Source organism: Bombina bombina, chromosome 2 (assembly GCF_027579735.1).
Source record: "Bombina bombina isolate aBomBom1 chromosome 2, aBomBom1.pri, whole genome shotgun sequence".
Classification (NCBI taxonomy): domain Eukaryota; kingdom Metazoa; phylum Chordata; class Amphibia; order Anura; family Bombinatoridae; genus Bombina; species Bombina bombina.
This window is the reverse complement of record NC_069500.1, coordinates 1,424,641,444-1,424,649,510: the sequence shown is the minus strand read 5'-3', so window position 1 is coordinate 1,424,649,510 and position 8,067 is coordinate 1,424,641,444.

Here is an 8,067-nt window from a genome sequence, read left to right as displayed (position 1 = left end):
CACTACTGAGGAGGTTGGAGTCGGCAGATCTGCTTTAAGAAGAGGACCTGCTGTTGCCAGTGATGTCAGGTTAGTGCTGCCAGTTCTCTGGAAGCTTTTATGCTGAACTATGCTTTCAGTATTTACCTGTGTACTATCCTTAGCACTTTTTATGTGTTTTTATATTGAAGTGACTGAATTGGAGGCATTAATAAGTCATCTCAAGCTCCCATTCAGTGCTTGGTTATTCCTATGGAAACTGAAGTATGCTTGTTCTTGGCTTGTATCGCTGATTTTGACCATGGCAAAGTTTCTGGATTACACATTCTACCGGACCCTTTTACTGAGGGGCACTATCTGTGGTTTGATTTATTGGTTTATAAACTTTGGAACTGTATCCTGACTTTTGCTCTTGTTATATCCTTCTGCTCTGATGCCTGGTTTCTAACAGCTCCTTTGGTTCTGACCCCTGGTCTGTTCACAGATTCTGTTGTACTGACTGGCTCCTGCTATCCATCTCTGCTGTATTGGTTCCAGACAAGAAACCAATCTAATACTCACCCATATTATCGTCTGTTAGATTGGATTACACCTCAGATTGAGAATATTTACATACCCTTTTCCTAGTAATTACAAGAATTTTTTGTTGTATTGCAATTAATCCATGTACCAGGCATGTCTGAAATGTATCTGAATGCATTGATACTTTGCTTGATGCATTGTTTTTTAATGGCTACACACCCAATCTTCTTATTTGGAGGAGCCTATCTTGTCTTGCTACTGTAATTTTAACAAAATGTGCATTGTTTTGCAATGTCTTATCTTATCACCTCTGAATTAGGGACAGATATGCAGGAGAACTAAGCTTGTGAAATCTACAGTGTGCACTTCCATCTCTCAGAACTGGAAAACCCAAAACAAATGTATAATAGAAGTGTATAACATTTGTTTACTGCGCACAATGAACCATTTTATATTACAATGTCAAGGTGTTTTATGTTCCTTTAAGGAAGCGTACCATTAATGTAAGTATAGTGTTATACAAGTAGTTTAATGAAAGAATATAGAATATAAAACCCTCAATAGTATACTGAAGTTATTTTTTATATCTTAATGTTTCCATGGTAACTAAATGCTCTGGAGACTTCAAAGGCCGCTTGTGTGATCCTCGACCAATTTATTATTTTTTGTGTGACATCTTATGGCGGAATCACCAATGTTATAATGTAACCTGAGGATCAATGTGACAGTCATTGTTAGGCTATATTATCGTATTAGCTATAAAAATATAGTGTGTTTTATTATTCTTTTCATTAAATATTTGTCTAAAGAAACTAAGTTGTATACTGCTTACCTTAGACAAAACTGTTATATTTGTTATTGATTTGTCTAGATAATGAGCTGTATATTCTTTCCAGCCTCTGGCATCTTTCAGGGCTGGAGAACTCATTTGGATATGTGACTGTAGTGCCCGGAGTCTGATGTGCATAAGTGCTTTACAATGGTGCAGAGTATATGGCTGGCAGGGGGAGTGCAGAGATAGGATTCTTATGTGTGTTTGTGACTGACCGAGACTCTGCAGGGTCAGGAGTCTAATCTGTTGTGAGTATGAAGCTAAGAAAGGGGCTGCAGGGTCAGGGGTCTAATCTGTTGTGAGTATGAAGCTAAGAAAGGGGCTGCAGGGCCATCAGTCTAATCTGATGTGAGTATGAAGCTAAGAAAGGGGCTGCAGGGGCATAAATCTAATCTGATGTGAGTATGAAGCTAAGAAAGGGGCTGCAGGGTCAGGAGTCTAATCTGTTGTGAGTATGAAGCTAAGAAAGGGGCTGCAGGGGCATCAGTCTAATCTGATGTGAGTATGAAGCTAAGAAAGGGGCTGCAGGGTCAGGAGTCTAATCTGTTGTGAGTATGAAGCTAAGAAAGGGGCTGCAGGGGCATCAGTCTAATCTGATGTGAGTATGAAGCTAAGAAAGGGGCTGCAGGGGCATCAGTCTAATCTGTTGTGAGTATGAAGCTAAGAAAGGGGCTGCAGGGGCATCAGTCTAATCTGATGTGAGTATGAAGCTAAGAAAGGGGCTGCAGGGTCAGGAGTCTAATCTGTTGTGAGTATGAAGCTAAGAAAGGGGCTGCAGGGTCAGGAGTCTAATCTGTTGTGAGTATGAAGCTAAGAAAGGGGCTGCAGGGCCATCAGTCTAATCTGATGTGAGTATGAAGCTAAGAAAGGGGCTCCAGGGTCAGGAGTCTAATCTGTTGTGAGTATGAAGCTAAGAAAGGGGCTGCAGGGCCATCAGTCTAATCTGATGTGAGTATGAAGCTAAGAAAGGGGCTGCAGGGTCCGGAGTCTAATCTGTTGTGAGTATGAAGCTAAGAAAGGGGCTGCAGGGGTCTGATCTAATGTGAGTATGAAGCTAAGAAAGGGGCTGCAGGGCCATCAGTCTAATCTGATGTGAGTATGAAGCTAAGAAAGGGGCTGCAGGGGCAGGGGTCTGATCTAATGTGGATATGAGGCTTACAGAGGGCTGCAGGGCCATGGGTCTTATGAGATGTGTGTAGGGGGCTGAGAAAGGTTCTACAGGGCCAGGGGTCTGATCTAATGTAAATATGAGGTGGAGAGAGGGTCTGCAGGGCCAGGGGTCTGATTAGATGTGGGTATATATGACTGACTGAGGGTCTGCAGAGCCAGGGGTCTGATCTTAAGTGGATATGAGGCTAACAGAGGGGCTGCATAACGAGGTGTCTGATATAATGTTGATATGAAGCTGACAAAGGGGTTGCAGAGCCAGGGGTATGATCTTATGTGGATATGAGGCTGACAGAGGGGCTGCAGAGCCAGGGGTATGATCTAATGTGTATATGAAGCTGACAGAGGGGCTGCAGAGCCAGGGGTCTGATCTAATGTGTATATGAGGCTGACAGAGGGGTTGCAGAGCCAGTTGTCTGGTCTGATGTGAATATTTGACTGACAGACGGGCTGCAGAGCCAGGGGTCTGATCTAAAGTGGGAATCTGACTGACAGAGAAGCTGCCATGCCTGGTGTCTGATTTCATGTGTGTGTTTAAGACTGACAGAGGAGCTGCCATGCCTGGTGTCTGATTTCATGTGGGTGTATAAGACTGACAGAGGAGCTGCCATGCCTGGTGTCTGATTTCATGTGTGTGTATAAGACTGACAGAGGAGCTGCCATGCCTGATGTCTGATTTCATGTGTGTATAAGACTGACAGAGAAGCTGCCATGCCTGGTGTCTGATTTCATGTGTGTGTATAAGACTGACAGAGGAGTTGCCATGCCTGGTGTCTGATTTCATGTGTGTATAAGACTGACAGAGGAGCTGCCGTGCCTGATTCTGATTTCATGTGTGTATAAGACTGACAGAGAATCTGCCATGCCTGGTGGCTGATTTCATGTGTGTATAAGACTGACAGAGAAGCTGCCATGCCTGGTGTCTGATTTCATGTGTGTATAAGACTGACAAAGGAGCTGCCATGCCTGGTGTCTGATTTCATGTGTGTATAAGACTGACAGAGTTGCTGCCATGCCTGGTGTCTGATTTCATGTGTGTATAAGACTGATAGAGGAGCTGCCATGCCTGGTGTCTGATTTCATGTGTGTATAAGACTGACAGAGGAGCTGCCGTGCCTGATTCTGATTTCATGTGTGTATAAGAATGACAGAGAAGCTGCCATGCCTGGTGTCTGATTTCATGTGTGTATAAGACTGACAAAGGAGCTGCCATGCCTGGTGTCTGATTTCATGTGTGTATAAGACTGACAGAAGAGCTGCCGTGCCTGGTGTCTGATTTCATGTGTGTATAAGACTGACAGAGGAGCTGCCATGCCTGGTGTCTGATTTCATGTGTGTATAAGACTGACAGTGGAGCTGCCATGCCTGGTGTCTGATTTCATGTGTGTATAAGACTGACAGTGGAGCTGCGGTGCCTGGTGTCTGATTTCATGTGTGTATAAGACTGACAGAGGAGCTGCCGTGCCTGATTCTGATTTAATGTGTGTGTGTATAAGACTGACAAAGGAGCTGCCATGCCTGGTGTCTGATTTCATGTGTGTATAAGACTGACAGAGGAGCTGCCGTGCCTGATGTCTGATTTCATGTGTGTATAAGACTGACAGAGGAGCTGCCATGCCTGGTGTCTGATTTCATGTGTGTATAAGACTGACAGTGGAGCTGCCATGCCTGCTGTCTGATTTCATGTGTGTATAAGACTGACAGTGGAGCTGCGGTGCCTGGTGCCTGCTTTCATGTGTGTATAAGACTGACAGAGGAGCTGCGGTGCCTGGTGTCTGATTTCATGTGTGTATAAAACTGACAGAGGAGCTGCCGTGCCTGGTGACTGATTTCATGTGTGTATAAGACTGACAGAGGAGCTGCCATGCCTGGTGTCTGATTTCATGTGTGTATAAGACTGACAGAGGAGCTGCCATGCCTGGTGATTGATTTCATGTGTGTATAAGAGTTACTGAGAAGCTGCGGTGCCTGGTGTCAGATTTCATGTGTGTATAAGACAGCTAGAGGAGCTGCTGTGCCTCGTGTCTGATTTCATGTGTGTATAAGACTGACAGAGGAGCTGCCGTGCCTGGTGTCTGATTTCATGTGTGTATAAGACAGAGGAGCTGCCGTGCCTGGTGTCTGATTTCATGTGTGTATAAGACTGACAGAGGAGCTGCCGTGCCTGATTCTGATTTCATGTGTGTGTGTATAAGACTGACAAAGGAGCTGCCATGCCTGGTGTCTGATTTCATGTGTGTATAAGACTGATAGAGGAGCTGCCATGCCTGGTGTCTGATTTCATGTGTGTATAAGACTGACAGAGAAGCTGCCATGCCTGGTGTCTGATTTCATGTGTGTATAAAGGCTGTGACACACTGCAAGCGATGCGGCGCGAGGCAAAGCAGCTGCTTCGCTCCGCGTCGCATCGCTTCTGAAGTTCAAATATTTCATCTCTGATCGCTTAGCTACGCGACCTGACGCAGCAGAGTGCTCAGAGATGAAAAGGCAGGACACACTGAGCGCGCACAGCTGCATCTACACGCTGCGCACCGCTCCGCTTGCAGTGTGTCACAGCCTTTAGACTGACAGAGGAGCTGCCGTGCCTGATTCTGATTTCATGTGTGTGTGTATAAGACTGACAAAGGAGCTGCCATGCCTGGTGTCTGATTTCATGTGTGTATAAGACTGACAGAGGAGCTGCCGTGCCTGGTGTCTGATTTCATGTGTGTATAAGACTGACAGAGGAGCTGCCATGCCTGGTGTCTGATTTCATGTGTGTATAAGACTGACAGTGGAGCTGCCATGCCTGGTGTCTGATTTCATGTGTGTATAAGACTTACAGTGGAGCTGTGGTGCCTGGTGTCTGATTTCATGTGTGTATAAGACTGACAGAGGAGCTGCCATGCCTGGTGACTGATTTCATGTGTGTATAAGAATTACTGAGAAGCTGCGGTGCCTGGTGTCAGATTTCATGTGTGTATAAGACAGACAGAGGAGCTGCTGTGCCTCGTGTCTGATTTCATGTGTGTATAAGACTGACAGAGGAGCTGCCGTGCCTGGTGTCTGATTTCATGTGTGTATAAGACAGAGGAGCTGCCGTGCCTGGTGTCTGATTTCATGTGTGTATAAGACTGATAGAGGAGCTGCCATGCCTGGTGTCTGATTTCATGTGTGTATAAGACTGAAAGAGGAGCTGCCATGCCTGGTGTCTGATTTCATGTGTGTATAAGACTGACAGAGGAGCTGCCATGCCTGGTGTCTGATTTCATGTGTGTATAAGACTGAAAGAGGAGCTGCCGTGCCTGGTGTCTGATTTCATGTGTGTATAAGACTGACAGAGGAGCTGCCATGCCTGATTCTGATTTTATGTGTGTATACGACTGACAGAGGAGCTGCCGTGCCTGATTCTGATTTCATGTGTGTATAAGACTGATAGGGGAGCTGCCATGCCTGGTGTATGATTTCATGTGTATAGTAGACTGACAGAGGAGCTGTCATGCCTGGTGTCTGATTTCATGTGTGTATAAGACAGATAGAGGAGCTACTGTGCCTGGTGTCTGATTTCATGTGTGTATAAGACTGACAGAGGAGCTGCCATGCCTGATTCTGATTTCATGTGTGTATAAGACTGACAGAGGAGCTGTCGTGCCTGGTGTCTGATTCATGTGTGTATAAACAGAGTTGCTGCCATGCCTCGTGTCTGATTTCATGTGTGTATAAGACTGACAGAGTTGCTGCCATGCCTCGTGTCTGATTTCATGTGTGTATAAGACTGACAGAGGAGCTGCCATGCCTGGTGTCTGATTTCATGTCTGTATAAGACTGACAGAGTTGCTGCCATGCCTCGTGTCTGATTTCATGTGTGTATAAGACTGACAGAGGAGCTGCCATGCCTGGTGTCTGATTTCATGTATTTATAAGACTGATAGAGGAGCTGCCATGCCTGGTGTCTGATTTCATGTGTGTATTAGACTGACAAAGGAGCTGCCATGCCTGGTTATGATTTAATCTGTGTATAAAACTGACAGAGGAGCTCCCATGCCTGGTTCTGATTTCATTTGTGTATAAGACTGACAGAGGAGCTGCCATGCCTGGTGTCTGATTTCATGTGTGTATAAGAATTACAGAGGAGCTGCCGTGCCTGATTTCATGTGTGTATAAGACTGACAGAGGAGCTGCCATGCCTCGTGTCTGATTTCCTGTGTGTATAAGACTGACAGAGGAGCTGCCATGCCTGGTGTCTGATTTCATGTGTGTATAAGAATTACAGAGGAGCTGCCGTGCCTGGTGTCTCATTTCATGTGTGTATAAGAATGACAGAGGCACTGCCATGCCTGGTGTCTGATTTCATATGTGTATAAGACTGATAGAGGAACTGCCGTGTCTGGTGTCTGATTTCATGTATGTATAAGACTGACAGAGGAGCTGCCATGCCTGGTGTCTGATTTCATGTGTGTATAAGACAGACAAAGGAGCTGCTGTGCCTGGTGTCTGATTTCATGTATGTATAAGACTGACAGAGGAGCTGCTGTGCCTGGTGTCTGATTTAATGTGTGTATAAGACTGACAGAGGAGCTGCTGTGCCTGGTGTCTGATTTCATGTGTGTATAAGACTGACAGAGGAGCTGCCATGCCTGGTGTCTGATTTCATGTGTGTATAAGACTGACAGAGGAGCTACTGTGCCTGGTGTCTGATTTCATGTGTGTGTATAAGACTGACAGAGGAGATGCCGTGCTGGTTCTGATTTCATGTGTGTATAAGACTGACAGAAGATCTGCCATGCCTGGTGTATGATTTCATGTGTGTATAAGAATGACAGAGGAGTTGCCGTGCCCAGTGTCTGATTTCATGTGTGTATAAGACTGATAGAGGAGCTGCCATGCCTGGTGTCTGATTTCATGTGTGTATAAGACTGACAGAGGAGCTGCCATGCCTGGTGTCTGATTTCATGTGTGTATAAGACTGAAAGAGGAGCTGCCATGCCTGGTGTCTGATTTCATGTGTGTATAAGACTGACAGAGGAGCTGCCGTGCCTGGTGTCTAATTTCATGTATCTATAAGACTGACATAGGAGCTGCCGTGCCTGGTTCTGATTTCATGTGTGTATAAGACTGACAGAGGAGCTGCCGTGCCTGGTGTCTGATTTCATGTGTGTATAAGACTGACAGAGGAGCTGCTGTGCATGGCTCTGATTTCATGTGTATATAAGACAGAGAGATTTGCTGCCTTGCCTGGTGTCTGATTTCATGTGTGTATAAGACTGACAGAGGAGCTGCCGTGCCTGGTGTCTGATTTCATGTGTGTATAAGACTGACAGAGGAGCTGCCGTGCCTGGTGTCTAATTTCATGTATCTATAAGACTGACATAGGAGCTGCCGTGCCTGGTTCTGACTTCATGTGTGTATAAGACTGACAGAGGAGCTGCCATGCCTGGTGTCTGATTTCATGTGTGTATAAGACTGACAGAGGAGTTGCGGTGCCTGGTGTCTGATTTCATGCGTGTATAAGACTGATAGAGGAGCTGCCATGCCTGGTGTCTGATTTCATGTGTGTATAAGACTGACAGAGGAGCTGCTATTGCCTG